At 38.0% G+C, this 20,718-nt stretch overlaps 1 protein-coding gene and 1 long non-coding RNA gene across 4 annotated transcripts in view; one reads left to right on the forward strand and one right to left on the reverse strand.

Moving 5' to 3' along the window:
• Nucleotides 1-1,736: 1,736 nt before the first annotated feature.
• Nucleotides 1,737-20,718, reverse strand: part of LOC117287364 — a 20,733-nt gene continuing 1,751 nt past the window's right edge. The window contains exons 2-3 of the long non-coding RNA XR_004518675.1: nucleotides 5,179-5,962; nucleotides 1,737-1,841 (exon numbers count right to left, since the gene is read on the reverse strand). This is a non-coding gene — a long non-coding RNA (uncharacterized LOC117287364). The remainder of the gene's footprint in view (nucleotides 1,842-5,178; nucleotides 5,963-20,718) is intronic.
• The window catches only part of Eya3 (EYA transcriptional coactivator and phosphatase 3), a 97,930-nt gene continuing 83,049 nt past the window's right edge, over nucleotides 5,838-20,718 (forward strand). For all 3 annotated transcript variants that reach the window (XM_010632503.2, XM_010632519.2, XM_010632510.2), the window contains exon 1: nucleotides 5,838-5,913. The gene's annotated coding sequence lies outside the window, so the exon portion shown is untranslated. The remainder of the gene's footprint in view (nucleotides 5,914-20,718) is intronic.

Consider the following 20,718-nt stretch of genomic DNA (forward strand, 5'->3'; position numbering starts at 1 on the left):
AAATTACTGATTTTATGAATATACCTGTGCAACTAAGATTCAAGGATAGGGAAGCTAGAATTGGGTAACTACTCCCTTTACAGTTGCTGTTGCTGTAACTGCCTTTCAAAACTCATGGAGGGAGGCTAGAAATGGACACGCATCTGTGGAAAATCTCACATCTCCAGTGATGATTATATTGGCCAGAAGAAATGGCCAGAAATGCAGGAAAAATGGCTTCGTGCTCATTTGTACCTTGCACACTGTAAGCAGGTGCATCCAGTTGACAATATCTGGTTCTCATTCAGAATCTATTGGCAAGAGAGCCTGAAAATTGCCTTTTGAGTGTGTGTGTGTGTGAGTGTGTGTGTGTGTGTGTGTGTGTGTGTGTGTGTGTGTGTGTAGGGAGAGTTGGAGATTAAACCCAGGGTTTTTGTGCTGAGCTATAGCCCCATCTTCTTTTTTTATTTATTGTTGTGAGACAAGGCCTTGCTAACTTGCCCAGGCTGGACTTGAACTCATGCTCTTAGCTCAGAGTGCTGAGATTACAAGTGTGTATCACAGTGCCCTCCAACAAAGGCCAGCTTATTTATTTGTTTTGAGAGGGGGTCTTGCTGTGTGGCCCAGGCTGGTCTTGAACTCCTGGGTTCAAGTGGTTCTCCTGCTTCAGCCTCCTGAGTAGCTGGGACTATAGACACTCAGAAATGCTATTTTAAAACCTTCCCACCTCTGTGGTATACGGATGCTCTCTAGAGTGAAATGGGGAAGGAGGCTGAGCCTTAGCTGGACATATTCAATACATTTCTGTCTATGGATTGATTAGAATATGAACTCCATGAAAGTAGGGTTTTTTTGGTCTGATTTACTTTTACTCTGTCTTCAGAGCCTACAGTATTACAAAGTAGTTGCTAAATAAACAGGTAGATACTCATGAAAATGAATGTGTCCTTGGGACACATTTGGGAGCTTTTTGGAAAACATCAGATTACAGAAGTGGCAGAAATATAAATTGAGCTTGGGATTTAGCTCAGTGGTGCTGCACCTGCCTCACAAGCGCAAGGTCCTGAGTTTGATCCCTGGTAGAAAGAGAAAGAGAGAGAAATATAAGTTATTAGGACAAGGATTATGGGGAGGAAAAAAGTCAGACACAGAGTACAAAGTCTATATTCTGTGATGGACTAAAGAAGGCCACGAATTCTTTGGCACTGCGTTGACCAGAGGTGGGCTTGCCTGCCTTGAGTTTAGGTGAACACTATGACTGCTTTGACCAATAGACTGGGCTGGAAATGATGCAGTCTCAGGTTCTAGGTCAGCCTTAAAAGAACGGCAGCTTCTATAACCTCTCGGTGTGGAGGCCTGAGCTGGTGTGTAAGAGATTTAACCACCCTGATATATCATGTGGAATGTGGATAGGCTCTGAGACTACATGGAGAGGGGAGCCAGCTGAGACCAGCTTATTGGCCAGCCCCTTAAGGGCCAGCCACCCAAGTAAGGCTGGGTGGGACCCTCCAGACTAGCCTAGCCTGCCAGCTAGACTGTTACCAAGTAACTGATAGATGTTGCAGGAACAGAAGAATTATCCTGCTGAGCCCTGGCTAAATTCCTGAATGAAAATATATTGAGATAATCCAGTGGTTGTTTTAAGCTAATGAGTTTTGGGATAGTTGGATAGCAATAGATAACAAGAGTACACCCTGAATGTGGGTCTTAATAAATACAAAGCAGACTCTGATAAGGATGCAGGAAATGTTCCATTTATTTCTCATGTGGAATTCCATGGCTCTAGTTTCAATTCCTGGTCATTGTTTTATAGTATGGATTTCTGTATTGTGTTCATAAAACTCTTGAGTCTGTAGCATTCCCTACAAAGCAAGCAAGAGACCTTGGATGTTGTGAACTGATACCGGTTTGTTGGGAAAAACAAATAGTAACCATGTGAAAAATATTCCTGTGGACAGGCTGAAGATAATATACCAAGGAAATGGAATAGAAATTTTTTTTTTTTTTGAGACAGGGTCTCACTGTGTAGTTGAGACTGACCTGGAACTCACTATGCAGCCCAGGCTGGTCTGAACTCATAGCGATCCTCCTGCCTCAGCCTCCTGAATGCTGGGATCACAGGCGTGCACCACCGTGCCTGGCTTTTTGGAAAAGAAATTTTAAAAAAACCACATCATTGTATTTCAGATATGTCAAACAGGAGGGTCTAAACTGATAACTGTGCTGTGTGTGCCTGTAATCCCAGCACTTGGGAAGCTGAGGCAGGAGGATTGCCAGGAGGTTGAGGCCAGCCTGGGATACATAGAAAGACCGTCTCCAAAAAAAAAAAAAAAAAAAAACCATAAAAAAAAAAAAAAAAAAAAAAAAAAAAATGCGTGTGTGTGTGTGTGTGTGTGTGTGTGTGTGTGTATAATAAATTTATAACTCTTACAAAACACAGTGATATACTCACTGTGTTTTAAAAATTGAAATATAGGCCAGGGGTGGTGGCACACGCCTGTAATCCCAGCACTTGGGAGGCTGAGGCAGGAGGGTCGCTGTGAGTTTGAGACTGGCCCTGGGCTACATAGTGAGTTCCAGGTCAGTCTCAACTACATAGTGAGACCCTGTCTCAAAAAAAAAAAAAAAAAAGTTGAAATATACAGTTACAGGCCTTATCTTTAGACCTTTTTAATGTAGTTTTTTGTTTAGATTTACATTTTAGCTTTTGTTTAGAAATATTTAGTAATAATATTTTCTACTATATTAATAATTTCTGTGCTAAATTTTGAATGAAATAATTCAAATCCATAGAAAATAATATAAGAAATATTAGAGAACTTAAAATTCGTAGCCATATCTCTGCCATATTTCTTTGAATTTATCCACAGAAATAGTACTGTAGGGCAGTGTAAAAACTCACAAACCGTTCTACTCTTTGCTGACTATGGCAAGCAAAAATGCATGAAATCAGAGAAAAGAAATTTGTAAATAAATAAATTCGTCTTTGGCTACCTGCAGCTCTTTCTGTCGTAGGAGAAGAGCATGGTCCAGTAGCTAAAGTCCTAGGTTCTAAAGACATACAGATCAAGTCCTGGGTCTGATTCTTGCCAGCCACTCGGCCCTAAACAAGTTGCTTGACTTTTCCCTGCCTCAGTTTCATCATCTGTGAAATGGAAGTCATCATAATACTTCCCAAGTTTGATGGGAGAATTAAAAGTGAAACGTAGGCACATCCATATTTACTTGTACAGTCAGTGGTACAGAGTAAAGCTTCAGTAAATATTAGTAATTCTGTTTTATTTATGGAGCACTTTTCATGTTGCCAGGCACTTGTCTAGTGCCAAGACTTCAGTAGTGAACAAGAGAGAAAGACCTCTGAAGAACTTCTCAATGACAGACAATAAATAAGTAAACATGATAATTGCAAATGGCGATAGGAACATGTAGGAAAGATAAAGTATGTGAAAGGGGTGAGGGAGCTACTTTAGACAAAAGACGGGCGTGTCGGGAGGCTTCGGGAGGTGAAATTTAACTGTGCTTAGCAGAAGGTTGGAAGGTTCTATTCGTGGAAGGTTGGAGGCACTGAAGAACAGGAAGGGCCTAGGCCCTGAGGCAAGAAAGCCTGGTTTGCACAAGAAACAGAAAGAGGGAAGGTGGCTGGGTTAGGGTTAGGAAGGTCAGGCCAAGAAGGGTCATAGGAAGAAGTGGATTTTATTCTTTTTTTTTTTTTTTTTTTTTAATCGAACTGGGGACCTTGTGCTTGAGAGGCAGGCGGGGTGGGGGGGGGCATCACTGAGCCAAATCCCTGCCCCCTGGATTTTATTCTTAAAGGACTATAAAGACATTGGAGGTAACAATGATGGTGATGACGATGGTTGCTAGTGAGGCACAACACTCTCTGCTCAGGAGAGGAATCTGTGTGCTTCCCTGTATCTCTGTGTCGAATTGCGCGTTTGTATTTACAGTAAGCACACGCTCTAGGAATAGCTTTTCTGGGGACATATCATTGTTTACTTGCGGGCTCCCTCTTGTGGGCTCGGTGGCTCAGCTCACTTGGTTTCGGATAAGAAGCAAAGACCAAAGAGTAATTTATTTTAAAATAAAGTAAATTTGGGCTGGGGATTTAGCTCAGCGGCACCACTCCCAAGCACAAGATCCTGAGTTCAATACCTGGCACCAAAAATAAATAAAGTAAGCCAGGGGCTGGGTGTGGTGGCTCATGTCTATAATCCCAGCACTCTGGGAGGCTGAGGCAGGAGGACTGCCACAAGTTTGAGGCCAGCCTACATTATATAGGAAGTTCAAGGCCATCCTGAACTGATAGTATCTAAAAAAAAAAAAAAAAAGCAATGTGTCCTTTCATTCAACAAATATTTACTGGACACCTACAGCTGCCAAGCTTGTGTGCTGAAATACATTCATGAACAAAAAATGAACACTGTAAAATCAGTGTAAAGATTTTATTTTCACTCCAAAATAGTTCATTTTATGGGGTAGATGATCTGATGAAGGCTTGTCAGGAGCCTTCTGTACTGTATTGATTCTGGGAGGGGAGGCGGCATTCAGGGTCACAGATTGGGTTATATCAACAGAGAGAGTAAGTGGTCTATCGAGTCAGATACTGAAGGCAGCTCAAACAGATTATGCTGATGAATTAGATAGAGGTGTGAGAAAGGAATGAAAGTGCTTAGTAAATGACACTGCTTAATAAATTGTTATCATAGAAAGAGACGACCAAAAACTACATAGCCAAGAAATGAAAGCGGAAAAAGTATAGATGTATCAGTTAATAAAAATAGTGTTTTTCTCTGAATTTTAAATTTGTGGCTAGTTTATTAGCTAGTTTTAAAATTTTTTTATTTATTTTCTCATACTTAATTTTATGTGTAATATCATATTTGTAATTTTGGAATTTTTTTTGGACAAGGTCTCACTAGGTAGTCCAGGCTGACCTTGAACTCTCAGTGATAGTCCTCGTGGACCTCCAGAGTGCTGATTTCACAGGCATGTGCCACCACACAGGACCGGGTTCTTTTCTTAAAGAGGACCTCCCCTCAAACTTCATGTCTGCACAAAAACTGAATAAAACCTTGCTCCTTGCCCATATTTGGGTTGTAAATTTAAACTAAATACTAAATTTTTTTTTCTGAAAACAATGTATTAATGTATGATATAATAATATTAGGAATAAAATAAGTTTGGAGAGAAAAAGATCACCTTGAGCTGGCCTTCGAGAAGTGTCTTGCAACACTTCCAGTCCATTCTTTCTCCTCGGTTTTTCCAAGAAATCTTGTATCTCGCATTTATCTTTACATTTTCGCTTTTGTGGTAGCGGGGATCGAACGCGGGTCCTTGTGCTTGCGTGGCAGGCGGCAGAACCGCTGAGGTAAATCCCCAGCCCTCCTCACATTCTCTTTAAGGAGCTAAGAATAACATATTTAAAAGACCTCCTTGGCGGGAGGTGAAGCAAAAAGATCCCACATTCGAGTCCCATCTGGGCAATTTAGCGAGACCCTATCTCAAATTAAAAAATAAAAAGGTCTGGGATGTACTTGAGTGTGAAAGTCCTGGTTCAATCCCCAGTACCTATCAAAACAAAACAAACTCTTCTTTGGAACCCTAGAGTTGAAGTACTCCTTATCCCAACTGTCGTAGCTAAGCAGCACAGAATCATCAAGCTCATTGGTTCGCAGCACAACTCTGAGCGCCGAGACGGGCGTGACCAGGGGCGGGGCTCACCAGGCACTGCCCCGCCCCCAGAGGCATGACGCATGCGCCCAGAGGCTTCTGGCGAACGAAGTGTGGATTGTGAGGTGACCCTGCGTCTTACTTCCGGTTCCTAGGGATGCGCATCCGGGTCGCGCTAACACCGCGGTTTCCTCCACTCTGTTGGTTCTACTCTGGGTCTGGGCCGGTCCCCATGTCTTACTCTGGGACTTCTGCAGCCTTTGGGTGAGTCTCCGCTGCAGACAGGATCAGAGCGCGGCAGGTCGATCACAGCCTGTAGGGAGACGGGTCAAGAATTCTGCCTCGGTCCCTGTGGGTGGGGGGTTCTCTTCGCCTATTCCTTTTTTCTGCTGTTCTTCCCTCACTTCAGCCCTTTACCTCACATTGGCCTTGCCTCTTTCACCTCGGTTTTGTCTTTCTTTGCTCAGCCTCATCCGCCCCTTTATAACCAGGGTTTCTTGCCTTCACCTCAGCCACTGCCTCTAGTATTCCTCATTTTAGCACCTCTCTTCCTTGACCGGGTGAGCCGCCAATGTCTGTTCTTTAACTCACGGGACAGCCCAGCTCCTCATTGTGTACGCTCTCTACTTCGAAACCAGTCCTTTTTTTAAGATCTTGGATCTCGGTTCTTCGGCTTTCCTTATCTTTGGCCTTTTCCTTCTCTTCGGACTAGTTGATGACTTTAATGCTGTCCTGGGAGTTGTGCTTTTTCTTAGCTAGAGGAGACTTTGCCAAAGCCCCAGCCTGGGAAGACTTTCCTTCCCCCGGGGGTAAACTTTGCTTTGAGGCGCGGGGTTAGATTGAGCTCTGGTAGCTTCCGTACTAAAGAACAACAAAGGCATCCTCAGTTCTTCGCTGGAGTTCAATTTTGGGGCTCTCAAGAGCCGCTAACAGGTGGCAGCCACACGGTACTTCGCCTTTGGGCTTGTGTGGTCTTGTTAATTGACAGGTCATGAGGACATTCTGTCAGTTTTGTGTTCTCTATCCCATGAGAATAGATGTGCACAGCTGAGGCAAAAATGTTCTGGGATGGTCAGCTCTGTGTTCTGCCTGGGCTTTACTTAGAGGACAGTTGCAGTGCCAGGACTGAGTGTCTTGGAAGACTATTAGCCTCAAATTTAGAAGCTTACTCTCAAAAATTTTAATCTGTTGTTACGGATACTTATTCTGATGAGTTCACTATTGTAATTTCAAAGTAATTTTCTTTAGTTGAATGCAGAATGCAGATACATATCCCTATCCTTGACACCTATACTTTTTTTGTTACCATATTAACATATTTTCTGTTTTTTTCTTCCCGGTTTTTCATTGCAGGTACTTCACTTTTTAGAATATTCAAGTTATTTTTCCTTTACTATTACTACCTTAGTCCTGAATCTATCTTTTTCTCATTTTGAAATGGAAGGCATCTTTCTTAAATTTCTCTGGAGATTTAAAATTGTCCATAATATGAAGGGATTGGACTTAATAGTGATTGGTGTCCCATTTCCCATATTTTGTGATCTCAGGTATATTTTGAAGTACAGGGTTTGATAATCCTTATTTTTGTTTTCTCATTCTGATGATGGATGCCTAGTATGTATTGCATTGCAAGATTTGTGTGTATGTGTGTATGTATGTGTATGTATGAGATCAGCTTCTGTAGTCATATAAATCATGCACTAAAACAGTAATTTAATGTGGACAGAGAAAATACAGCTTTTAGTATCTTCTCTTTTGTCTGAGTTCTCTCATATACATATGAGAATGTAGCATAGATTGGCTTACTCCAAAATTGGGTTGCTCCCTATACCTATTTTTAGCAAAGGACTTTGGAGCTTGGCCATGTTAGTCCTAGATGCCACAGAGCAAGACCCTTCTGGTCAGTTTTCCAGACTTAACTGCTGAGGGAAGCCCCTTTTTCTGTACCTCCTCCCCAACACCTACACTGGAAAACTCTAACTTCTATACGATCTGGCCTCATCATTTTCCATCCTTGAAAACTAACCCCATGAGTATGGGCTGATTTCAGTTGCCTCCTTGCCTCTAGGTTTTCAGAATTGTTAAAAAGCCACAGGAACTTGATAGATACACCCAAATTTGGATCCATGCAAGACCAACTTTCAACCTTTTTCATTTCTGATCTTTGTATTTCTTGAACACGTCTAAACCTATATAAATTTCTGTGGGTTCATAGCTGCAGGGAACCATAATATTTAAACATACTGCTTCATTTTATATGTTAAAGAATTAATGACTAGTTTTTGTAAATAAAGCCTTGCACACACTCAGAGTAGTAATTTTAGTTATAGGTTGGAGAGCATAATATAGTATTTAGTAAGTTGTTTCAAACACGTTTCATAAGAAAACTATTAGGAGGGCTGGGAATTTAGCTCAGTGGTGCCACCACCTGCCTTGCAAGTGCAAGTTCCAGAGTTTGATCTCCGTTACCAAAAAAAAAAAAGAGAGAGAGAGAGAAAGCTATTAGGATCAGAAATTTGTAATATAGATTTTAAGATCCATGCCAAAATCATTTTACCTTCAAAGAGGAAATAGAAACTATTTTGTGCACAGGTTGAACAGTTTTAGGAATTCCTTTTTTTTTTCTGAAATGATTTTGACTATCCTAGGGTGGTGACACATGCACATATAATCCCAGCCTCTGAGAGACAGTCAAGAAGACTGCAGCTAGTAACCTAGGGTGATCCTGTCTGAAATGAAGAAATTAAAAAAAATATATATACACACACACACACACACACACACACACACACACACATATAAAAAGGCTGGGGCGGTCAGTACAAAGGCCCTGATTTCAGTCCTCAATACTACAAGAACATTTTAAAAAATGATTTTTGCCTATTATGATATAAATTCTGCATAGAAGCTACTAAATGAAATGAACATCCTATATTCTCATTGGAGCAGCTGTGGTCATGCTACTGGCCTCTGTATAGAACACTCACTGATAGACTTTCTGATTACTGAAAAGCCTGTCACTCTTACCTAGCTGCCAAATGAGCTGTCACCTCCCCTCTCCCGTCACTGGAGATGTCTTAGTGTGTGTTCCTTCCTAAAACTCGAGAAGAATCACTGTTGGGTTTTTGTTTTGCTCTGCCTGGAATTGAACCCAGGACTTCTGCATGTTAGCAGGTGCTCTGCCATTGAGCTTCAGTCCTCACTGTTGTTTTTTTTATAGCAATTTCTAACTTAGTTTGGTAAAGTGTTATTTTGTAAACCTGAGAGCTCAATTTAAAACACAATTTTGCATATTAGGTTTTTATTTTTTGTGGTACTGGGGATTGAACCCAGGGCTTTCATATGCAGGTACATTCCCAGCCCTTTACAAATTTTTTTTTTCGTTTTAATCTTTGAGGCAGTTCTCATTGACTTGCTTAGTTGCCTGGGCTGGGTTTGAATTTGTGATCCTCTCACCTTAGCCTTCCTGAGTGCTGGGATTACAGACATATGCCACCACCCGTTGCTTGCATATTAGTTTTATACTTAACCAGATTTTCTTGTTTGTATTATTTTGGCTTCATTTGCATTTGTTTCTTTTTAACTTCTTACTACTGTATACATGTTCTTACATTATTTTTTGCCCTTGCCCCCTATGATGTGTTTTAAGGATGATATAGTTTTAAATGTTAAAGAAACAAAATATACCTCCTACATGTCCTTACCTTTTAATGTTGGCCATATCATGGTTTTTGTGATCTGTCTAAGTGCTTCATGACTTTATCCTCTTTTATAAGTGAGAAAGAATAGTGCAAATAGAAACACACTGTATATTTTAAAATACTGGAATAGTTTATTCTCCCATACATTTATCTAACTGTTTTATACTACTAGAGTGAAATATTGTATAGTATAATGGAAAATAAAATAGGTGGACTTTCTGTCTTCTGATTAACTTAAGAACAAGTGGATGTTTCTATATAGAATATATGGCTTAATGTATGAACTATGCTCTATAGAGAGTGGTAAGCAAACAGGATGTCATCATCTTGATATTTTTGTTTAGTCCCATCTACCTAAGTCCTGGGGTAGTTAATTATGAAATTCTGAGGTAATTAAGATATTTTTTGTTATTTATAGTAAATTTAAAAACACGTTTAAAACATAGGCCTCATAAAATTTGTTTCCCCTTTTGAATATAAAAAGCATTTAAAATCAGAAAAGGAAATGTGTAGTTTATATAATACTGACTGACTTTACATAAGTTAACAGATTAACCCATCAGTCAACATTTAATTTCTTAAAGATTTTAACTACGGATTGTTTTAGATGCACTTAAACTTATTGGTTTGGTTAATGTTTGTACTATGTATATTGTTTTTCCCTCCCCAGAAAATAGTTAGCAATGATCATTGTAATAAATTTCTTTCAGCAAATACAGTTTGGGCATCTACTGTAACAGTTACAAAAATATATATTTAAGCTATTAAATTTTTTTATTTTTTCTGGATAGAATCTCATAGTCTTGCTTTGTTGTTCAGGCTGGTCTTGAATTTAGGAGCTCCAGTGACCTTTCCCCCTTAGCCTCCTGCACAGCTGGAGCTACAGGCTTGTACTGCCATGCCCAATTTATATTTAAATTTTGAATTTGACTTTATTGGTATATTTCTGAGTTAAATATGACTTAAAATAATTAAAATTAAAATAAGTTTTAGCCAGGTATTGTGGAGCACACCTGTAATACTTGGAGTCAGGACGCTGACGCAGGAGAATCACTGAGTTTGAGGCCAGCCTGAAGTACAAAGTGAGACCCTGTCTTAAAAAAAGAAAAAGAAAGAAAGACAGGTTTTAAATCCAGGGAAAGCATCACTTAAAACAATTTTGCAGGGAGGTGCTGGAGACCAAAGAAAGTATCACTTCTTATTGGTGACAATGGTATACAGTTTTTTTGCTGGGAATTTAGCTCAGCGGTTTGGTGGCCTGCCTTGCAAGTGCAAAGACCCAAGTTCAATCCCTGGTACAAAAAAAAAAAAAAAAAATTGAGTGTCACAATGGTATACAGTTTTTAAAATTAGATTTTATGATTTTTTTTATTGCTTTGACAGTAATGATTTCTCATTTTGGGGGCTTAGCACTAACCTGCATCACAGCTTAATGAATATAAAATCATGTTCTTTATGGGTACATTAAGTACATTTTACTTGGGGGAGCTTTTTCAGGACAGAACCATAAAAATCTGTCTTGGTAAGAAAGTAAAAATAAAAGCAGACTTTACATAGCACTTACTTGGTGGTATATATGTATTAACACTTCAGTTCTTACAACTGAATGAGTTGTTATTCTTATTATCCTCATTTTACATGTGAGGAAACCAGCAGCCTTGAAGTCATATAACTTGCCCAAATTGACACAATTAATTAACAGATTTGAATTTGAATTTAGCCTTTCTGGGTCTAGACTTCCTGGCTTTATTTTATACTGCTTTAGGTATTTCTTTCTAAATTTATAAGTTAAGGCTAAAAAATCCAATATCTAGGGCCGGGGATTTAGCTCAGTGGTTCCACCACCTGCCTCCCAAGTGCAAGGTCCTGAGTTTGATCCCTGGTACCCCCCCAATCCAATTTCTGTGAAACACAAAAGAATACTGCTTTTGGTTGTGAACCTTAGAGGTGTACCTGGTCTTTTTATTAATGCTGGCTTAAGGCAATTTACAAACTTTTTACTACTTGTGTTTCTCAGCCTCCAAAAAACGATCTATTATTAGAAAGCAAACAGGATCAAATCCCTCCCCCTTGTAGAAAATTATCTTGTGGAAGTAATTACTTTAGAGTTATTTAGAGAAAATGCAGTGTTTTTAAATAAAATGCCTCAAAGTTAATTGTTTTCTTTGACCTGGAAAGTATTAAGTAAACTTATGTTACAGACTTTAAATGCTAAATCCTATACTCCCCCTATGAATTTAACAACTTTGGAATATAAAACAAGATTAAAGCTGAAATTTGTGACTTAACCTCTTCTTTCATTTCCAAGTTTGAAAATTTATGCAAACTTAGATACACCAGTCTTTTTAGGGCTACCATGTTTAGAGTAATATATTTAACTTATTGTTTTAAATTTTACTTTTGAAAAGAGGAGGGGAACTTACATATCTTTTAATATAAATATGAATAATAGCTATTTAGAATAATACTTATAATATTCTTTGGGGCTTTTATTATTCCTAAATAAAAAATTTTAATTGCAGTTCAGGGAGAGCAGTAGATGATTATACTCAGATAATGATGTTATTTTTTTGAATGTTTTGTAAACAGTTGAGAGTCGTGGGATTTGGTTAACAAAAATATAATTATTGCTGATTAAAAAGTAATATTTGATTAGGAATACTACTTTTTTTTTTTTTTTTTTTTTTTTTTTTTTTTTTTAATAGGGTCTCACTATGTAATTGAGACTGACCTGAACTCACTATGTAGCCCAGGTTGGTCTGGAACTCTCAGTGATCCTCCTGCCTCAGCCTCCTAAGTGCTGGGATTATAGGCATGTGCCACCACGCCTGGCCAATACTACTTATTTTAATTCCTATATATGTTAACTCCTCTTATTAATTTAGATATTCAGATATTAAGTATACTTTTTTCTTTCTTTCCCTTCGTTTTCCTTCCTTCCTGTACCTTTTCTCTCTTCTCTCTCTCTCTCTCTCTCTTTCTCTCTCTCCCCCCCTCCCCTCCCATCCCCTTCGTCTGTCTTTCCCTCCCAGTACTGGGGGTTGAAACAGGACCTTACACTGAGCTGTATCCTCAGCTGCTGCTTCTGCTGCTACTTCTTCTTCTTCTTTTTTTTTTAATTTTTTTTATTTTTGAGATGGGGTCTTGGTAAGTTTGTTCTGGCTGCCTTGAACTTGTGTGTGATCTTCCTGTTTTAGCCTCTGAAGTCACTGGGACTCCCAAGCATACACCATTTGTCTGGCTTACTTTTTTTTTTTTTAGTAGTGCCTTTTATCTTATTTTTTTTCTGCTTTGATGGGAAAATGTTGTGGAGCTGAAAAGAGTAAGCTTTGTTGTGATATACTTGGTATTTAGAATGTTCTTTTCTTTTACTTTAACACTTGTGTTTTGGTTCAAGGAGATTCTCTTATATTTGACTTTCATAATCATTTTGTCTTTCAAATTTCAATAGTTTTCTTTCACTTCAAGTAACAATGTAGGGGTTACTGAATTTAGAAAAATTGGTAGTTTGTTGGTATTACCACTTACGAGAATAAATTAAAATGACTAATCCAACAAAATGAGTTTTACACAGTGCACCTGTGAAAGTTTACAACTTGAGTGTAAGTCAGGGGCTTACTGTATAAGTGTATGAAATTGTTTTCTTGGAATATTTCAGACTTTAGAGAAAAATTTAGGATTAAAAAGCAGTACATGAATGTATTACATATTAAAGATACCTACGTAATCAATGTGTTGCTACTTTACTGACTCCCCACCCATCCCCTTAGTGGGTATTAATCCCAAGGATGGTCTACACATCCCCAGCCAACACCCCTGCCTTAGTTTTTATTTTGAAACACAGTCTTGCTAAATTGCCCAGGCAGGACTTGAATTGTGATTCTTCTGCTTCAGCCTCCCTTAGTACTGGGATTATAAGTGTGTGCCAGTGTACCCAGCAAATTTTTCTCTCTTAAAAATGTCAAATTAAGGAGAGTTCAGTGATGATAATTAAAATAAAGAAGCAAACTTCAAATCTGCATTTTTTTAAAAAAGGTCTTTCTTTGCTATAGGTTAGGCAACAGCAATGATGAAATAATACTGAAAGTATTCTTGAGGGAAGTAAACAGAGCTTTGCAAAGAGAATATGTATCCCTCATATTTGGCAGCATTTCACAGGTGAACAAATTAAAATTCTTTGCTTTATCTCATTTCTGTGTATCCCTTGTATGTGAATTTTTTTGTTTGTTCTTAATTTTTGTGGTCCTTGAGTATGCTGATCAAGTTCTCTACCACTGAGCCTTTTTTATTTTGAAACAGGGTCCCTCTAAATTACCCATCTGGGAGTCTTCTGCCTCAGTCTCCTGAGTACCTGGGATTACAGGTGTGAGCCACCTTGCTCAGTAGTGGTTTTTGCCTCCCACCCCCCAGTATAGTTTGTAAAGCTCTGGTTTTTTGAAACTGAGTCTCACTGTTTAATTCAGACCAGCACTAAGCATACTATGTTGCTTAGGCTGGTGAACTCCTGATCTTCCTGCCTTGGCCTCCCGGATTCTGGGGTTACAGGTGTGTACCACCATGTCTGGCTAATTCTAAAAAAATTTTAAGATAAATAATTGTGTAGAGCAATTGAGAGAAGAGGCCCTGTTGCCCTGATTATCATTATTATCATTTGTGTCCTTTATTGTGTGTAGGCACATGATTTTAAAAACTGCAATATCATAGAATCACGAGACTGAAAATACTCAATTTTATGCAGAGTTTGTACCATTAGAATGTTTGCTAGTTTCCATCTAACAAAATTTGTCTACTTGATTGTTTTTCACAAACATTGTTTCTATTCTTGGCACCTAGACAAAAGGTTACAAAGCTGCTTTATTCTACTTTTGTTCTGGCCCTACTCAGGCTTTGTAAACCAAGAAAAGAGGACTGAGGAATGAAGCAGTTTGCTCAAGTGTACAAGGTCAGGTGAAAGTAAGACAGTTGAGTAGTCATTAAAGTTTGTGGTGGTAGACTCCATTTAGTTATTGTCCCAGATCATTTCTTGAAATCACAGAAAGGAAAAGATGGTATAGATTTAAAAATTCTTAGCCTGTCTTAGCCTTTAGAATGAGATAGGATCAGCAGGCATACACTGTTTTTACCAGTACCACCTCTTAACATTTAATGAGTGCTTACTATGTGCCAGGCACTATTTAAAGTCCATCACTTGTATTAACTCATACTCACTTGGGAGACCTAAGAATGAGAATGGAAAAGGATAAAGAAGAAAATTTGCCTTCTCAATAGCTTTTCATTAGTTAGCTTTTGGTGACTGTAGCACACATTTTAGCTTGTTCAGCTTTTAAAATCATTTGCATTGTTTGTGATGTTCCATCGTGAGGCACACAGCTGTAGTTTGAGAGCTCAGACTTTGAGGCTAAACTGCCCGAGCTTGAATCTCAGATTTGTGATTTGCTACGTATATAACCTTGGGCAGATTACTCTCTGTGCCTTAGTTTTATTGTCTGTGAAATGGTGATGATAATAAACAATACCTATCATATAGACATATTGAAAGGATTAAAATAGTAATATATTAAAAGTACTTAGAACATCCTGAGCCATAAAAAGCCATTCCATAAATGTTAGCTATTAATAGTATCAACTCACAGTTGGATCTCCTGAGAGTATTTGGGACTGTGATGAGTTCTCTATATTTGTTGAACAGCAAGACATGATTGACATTTAATATGACATTGCCCGGGAGCTAGAAAATATCTTTTCTTGAGGACTTGTTTAGAGTTTGAAGTCAAAGCCAAGTAATGAAGGTTATCAGGACTACCAGTCTAACTTTTAAAATCTTTCATAGGGAGATCTCTGTTGTCATTGGGATTTACCCTTAATATTTTAATATTTTGCCTTTCAAAAAACTATGAGGAACTAGCAAGTGGACTGACCTTTACTCAAGACTGGATTTTTTTCTGTTTATCTTATGTTGAAGTTATTTGTTTTCTTTTATCAAAAACTTACATCATGTTTATATGTGGTAGGCACTATTTTAAGAGCTTGGAGATATTAACTCATTTAATTCTTTTTTTTTTTTTTTTTTTTTTTAGGGTTATGTATCAGGGATTGAACTAAGGTCCTTGCACTTGTGAGGCAGGAGACGGAACCACTGAGCTAAATCCCCGGCCCTGCTTACTTACTTCTTATGACAAGCTTATGAGAAAGGCACTATTATTAGTTACATCTTGTAGATAAATTAATTTAGGCCTAAGGAAGTTAAATAATTAGCCTAAGATCCCACATCACTCATTAGTTTCAGAGCTGGTATTTGAACCACAGTTTATGCTCAGAAATATCTCATACTTGCCTAATCTTATAGAAATGATTTTGTTGAAAATAGTAAATTAATGACTGTTAAAGCTTGCTTCACCGCTCCTCACTCTCTGGACTGAAATGATAACACTCGAATTCTGAGCAGTGGCTTTTTTGTCTTAACAGATCTTTGAAGGAGCAAATAAGAGACTAACACATTAAATAAGGAATTAAACCTAGATTTTGTAGTGCTTTTGACCGCCAAAAATATATATATTTCAACAGTCTTGATTTTATTAGCATAGTATATAGTAAATATTATCCAAATACTGGAGAGCTGTTTAATATATAAGATTGATATATAGATGAGGTATATAGAATGATATAGAATATTAGAAAATGGACAAAATGATGGGGTACAACTTCTGTATAACTGGAAGCAAAATATTTTGAGAATATTCATGTTGGAGTGTAGTATCTGCCAGGCTGCATTACCTACCCAAAAAATGTGATTCTCTTAGAAATGTTTGTCTCAGATTAAAGGAGGAGAAAGAAAGTTTGAGAGTTTCTGAGTTTTATAGAGTCTGAATTTCCAAACATTAATGTTTTGTTGCTGACAAGTTACAAAAAACTGAAGAGAAATCTGAAGAGTGCTGGAGGGAATGTATTGAAAGAACTGTTGGACTATTACTAAACTTAGTTTGACACAGCAAATTCATATTAAAATCTACCCTTTTTGGTTTGCAGTGGTTTTAGATTTCTTTTCTTTGGAATACATCTTGTTTTATTGGAATCGGGGAGGGGGAAGAAATTTGTGTTGATTTTTAGCAGAGTTAGTTTGTGTTTTGTTTTTGTTTTTTTGGTACTGGAGATGGTATTCAGGCCCTTGCACTTGCAAGCAGGCACAGTGCCAATGAGCTAGAACCCTGGCCCTTTTTAGAGCTAGTTTTATAGATATCATAGGTGGTAGTCTAAGAAGTGATATTAGAAATTATAAAAACAATACTAATTTTTCTTAAGAATTTGGTACAACATGTACACAAACATGACTTCCTCAGTAAGTTCTGATCTATTTTACCAAGTGTAAAGTTTACTATAAATATTCCTACAGCTGACAATACCATGATATGTTAGTCATGTCTGCCAAATGAAGTAGCCACAAGAATTCGCCAACTTTACCACAGTCAGTTGGCTGGTCTGTTTATTTATGGAAGGAGTTGACCAGCATGGTCTTTTGTCTATCTGCAGAAAGTACATGAGGCAGATGTAGTGTGGGTGGTTGCAGTTTTTTTGGCCATAGAAATATAATTTGTGCTGTCGCCCAATTGTGAGAGCTGGAATCCTCTCTTAGGATCACACTAAAGGCAGCTCAAATGAGGTCAGCTGAGTGTAGGTCTGCTGGATGGATATTTATGTCTACTTCTGCAGGACTTGGAGCACAAAGAATTCTGAGTGGATATGTTATTAAGTATGTTAGTTTTTTTGAAAAGGGAGTAAGTCAAGAAAAGTTGTCTTTCGCTGATAAAAACTTCATTGGAATTTTGAAGAAAGGAAACAGTGTGATTGGGTTGATGGATAAATTAGGCAAATAAATCACAGTTGAAAGTATATGTAGATGTTTCAGAAATGTACCAGATTCCAAATCAACAAATTCAAACAATGGAAAGGTGCTTGTGGCATTTATCACTGTCTGGCTCTTGCCCTTCATTTGGAGCATCTGTTTGTCTCTTGGATAAAGCCCAAAGAAATGCTTTTCAGGGCTGGGGATTTAGCTCAGTGGTTTCACCACCTGCCTTGCAAGTGCTAAGGGCCAGAGTTAATCCCTGATACCAAAAAAAAAAAAAAAAAAAAAAAAAAATGCTTTTCAAACACTTTGAACACTCTGCCCAGGGAGGCAGCATATTTGCCAGATAGCGTTAAGTGTATGTAAATCAAAGCATGTCATTCTTTTGCTTGACTCCCATTGACTTTCCAATATGAGTTAAAAGCTATGAACTTGGCTGGGCATTGATGATGCATGCCTGTCTTCCCAGGAGGCTGAGGCAGGAGAATTGCCGTGAGTTTGGTCAAGGCCAGCCTAGGGCTACATAGTGATTTCAGTGTGAGCCTGAACTACAAAGTGAGACCTTGTCTCAAACAAAACAAAACAACTACAGCAAAACAACAACAACAAAAGCTGTGAATCTGGCTCTTGTCTGCTTCTTGGCCTCATTTCTTAAAATTCATTCATTCACTTGCTCACACTGCCCCTTTCACTATGTGCCAAGATGTTACTTTCTGTTTCTTTATGCTTGTTCCTTTCTGGAAAGCCTTCCTGTATATATTAGAGGTCTCTTGTTTTTCAGAGGTATCTCCATTATTCATGTGTCTGCTGATTACCACCTCAGAGAAATTACCACCTCATCTGAAATAGCTTCCTTGTTGTCACTCTCTATCCTTTATTTTCAGTAGTATTTATCACTTTGTGAAATTATATTACCTTATGTACAATATTTCTTTACTTCCTCATCAGAATAAGTTGCCTGAGGCAGTGGACTTTGTTTTAATCACTGAATTTCTATCACCTAGCCTAGTACCTGACATGTAATAAACATTAAATGCTTTACAAATGAATGAACTGGTGCGGATTTAGCTCAGTGGTGCTGCCACCTGCCTACTGATCCCCGGTACCAAAAAAAAGAGAAATGAATGAACAAATTTTGAGGCTAGACAAAGAAGCAAATACAGCCTGAAGTTACTCTAGACCTTTACAACAAAGAGGAAGGAAAAAGCAGAGTAGGTAACTGTAGAGTTTTCCTCAGCTTGTAGCTATGATAGCTCCTCTCTAAAGTGAAAATTTTGGTATAGTAAACTAGCTAAATTATATATATAATTTATATGATGTTTAGGAGAAACAAGGATTTGTATTTAGGGAGTGAATTATCTGCAGACATGCCTAACTGAATATTACATCTCTGTTCTGCAGTTAATAGAGGTGGTTATAGATAACTGGAACCTGTGTGCACCAATGGATAAACAAAGGTTCTCATGCAATGTGAGGAAAAATTGTTTAGCTGTACTAATTAATTACCTAGCTTTATTAGTAATTTGAGGAAAATTAATGCTAGAGAGGTATTAACACTTAAATGAGATCAGAACTAATGATTAGTATAAACAATAAATATTCAAAGTTAAGCATTGTTAGTAACTTTAGAAGAAAAGGTAAAGGAGAACTGCAAATATTGAAATTTTTAAAATGAAAATATTAAATATATAAATTGAGCTAAAGGACTTTCAAAATTCATTGCAGAGGATGTCAGCAAAAAATGTCTATAAGAACACCTGCAAACTCCTCCATAAAAGCAGTGACAACACTGGCAAAACTTGTCAGAATCAACTTTTTCAGAACATTGGGAATTAACCACAGACTTGAAGTAGTCTGGGAACATTACTCAAGAAAAATGGCTGAATCTGGGCAAAACCAGCAAACATGTTGTTTTAATTTGCCCTTTTCCCACTGCCCTCTCACCAGCTCCAGGATAGCTATGAAAACCAACAGCGTTCAATTGTGGTAAACCAGTAGCCGCTGGAAAGGGCAGAATGACTATGGAGTTTCTTTAAAGCTCCATTCTCAGAAAATTGTCATTATTTTACCTAACTGTTGGTTCCTTGAAAGACTGCCTTCAGAAGACCATCTGTATTTGACCTGACTTGGGAGTTTACACCATTTCATGTTCTCTGAAAACAATTAGAAGTTATTGTTGAACATCTCTAGTGCCTCTAGTGCTTGTAATGGTGAATAACATTACAACTGGCTGGTTTAAAAGCTTAAAAGAAAAAGCTGGGGAATGTGATGTTTATAAGGGAATTTGTAAAGCTCTGATTGATTTCTGGGAATCTAGAAGGCTACACACAAGTGTAGGGCAATGTGTATGCTGAGGAAAGACCAAAGAAAGCCCCACACTCTCAGTTCTGGTTGGTCTTGAGGCCCTGTGCAAGTAGGAGTGAAAGCTAACACAGTTTTAAACTGCCTGATTGAGTGTTAAAGGTGTGCTCTAACACATTTGTGTGTACAGAGCCGGACACTTACTGGTTCCGAACATCTAATGAAATCCCTATCATTAGCTGAGGACTAATAGCAGAGATTCCATGGCTACATATAACAAAATATCCAGACTTTACATAATTAATTCAGACAAGTTACTAAAAGAAACAATAAGCTGCAGTAGCAACAAATATTGTGCAGAGGGAGAATCTGTTTTCCCAAGATGTCATGTTGAATTATTTATGTCTAGTTTTCAAAAGAATTTTAGAAGACCTGCAAAGAATTTCCTATATACAGGAAAGAAAGCAGTAAAATAGAAACTGCCCCTGAAGAAGCCCAGATATTGGACTTACTAGACAAAGACAGTAATCTTAATAATAATTATGTTCAAAGAAATAAAAAAACTAAACAATTAACAGAAGGTACAAGAACTGTATTAGTCTGCTCAGTTTACCATAACAGTATAAAGAACTGGGTGGCTTAAATAACAAATTTGTCACATTTTATGACTTGTATCTAGATGTGCCCCCAAAGCCTCATGTGGTCATAGATGGGGAATTTTGAAGGTGGTTGGATTATGGTATGTGATTCTGGGTGTGGGTGACACTACCCAAAAGTCAAGTAGCTTGGATGGACTATAAAAGGACTGAAAGAAGCTGTTTTGCTGCTTTGCTGCTTTGTTGCTTTCTGCCTGCCCTGCTTTGTCATGGACCATGTCTGCTCTGCGATGCCCCTCTGCCATGCCACCCTGCCTTGCACCTTGTTGATTGGACCAAAACCTCTACAAACTATGAACTAAAATAAACTTTTTCTCCTTTAACTTTGGGTGTTGGGTAGATTTTCTGAGCAATGAGAAAAGTAATTAAGAGATCACAGTTCTGGAGGTGGAAGTCTAAGATCTTTCTTTTTCTTTTTTATATGAATATCAACTGCTATTTTAATTAATTAATTAATTATTTTTGTACTGGGGATCCAACTCGGGTCCTTGCGCTTTTGAAACAGGCAGCAGCACCACTGAGCTAAATCCCTGGCCCTCAACTTTTTTTTTTTTTAGTTGTAATTGTT

The sequence above is a fragment of the Fukomys damarensis genome, unplaced genomic scaffold (genome assembly GCF_012274545.1).
Source record: "Fukomys damarensis isolate Sample0158 unplaced genomic scaffold, DMR_v1.0_HiC HiC_scaffold_23, whole genome shotgun sequence".
In the NCBI taxonomy this organism is placed as follows: Eukaryota; Metazoa; Chordata; class Mammalia; order Rodentia; family Bathyergidae; genus Fukomys; species Fukomys damarensis.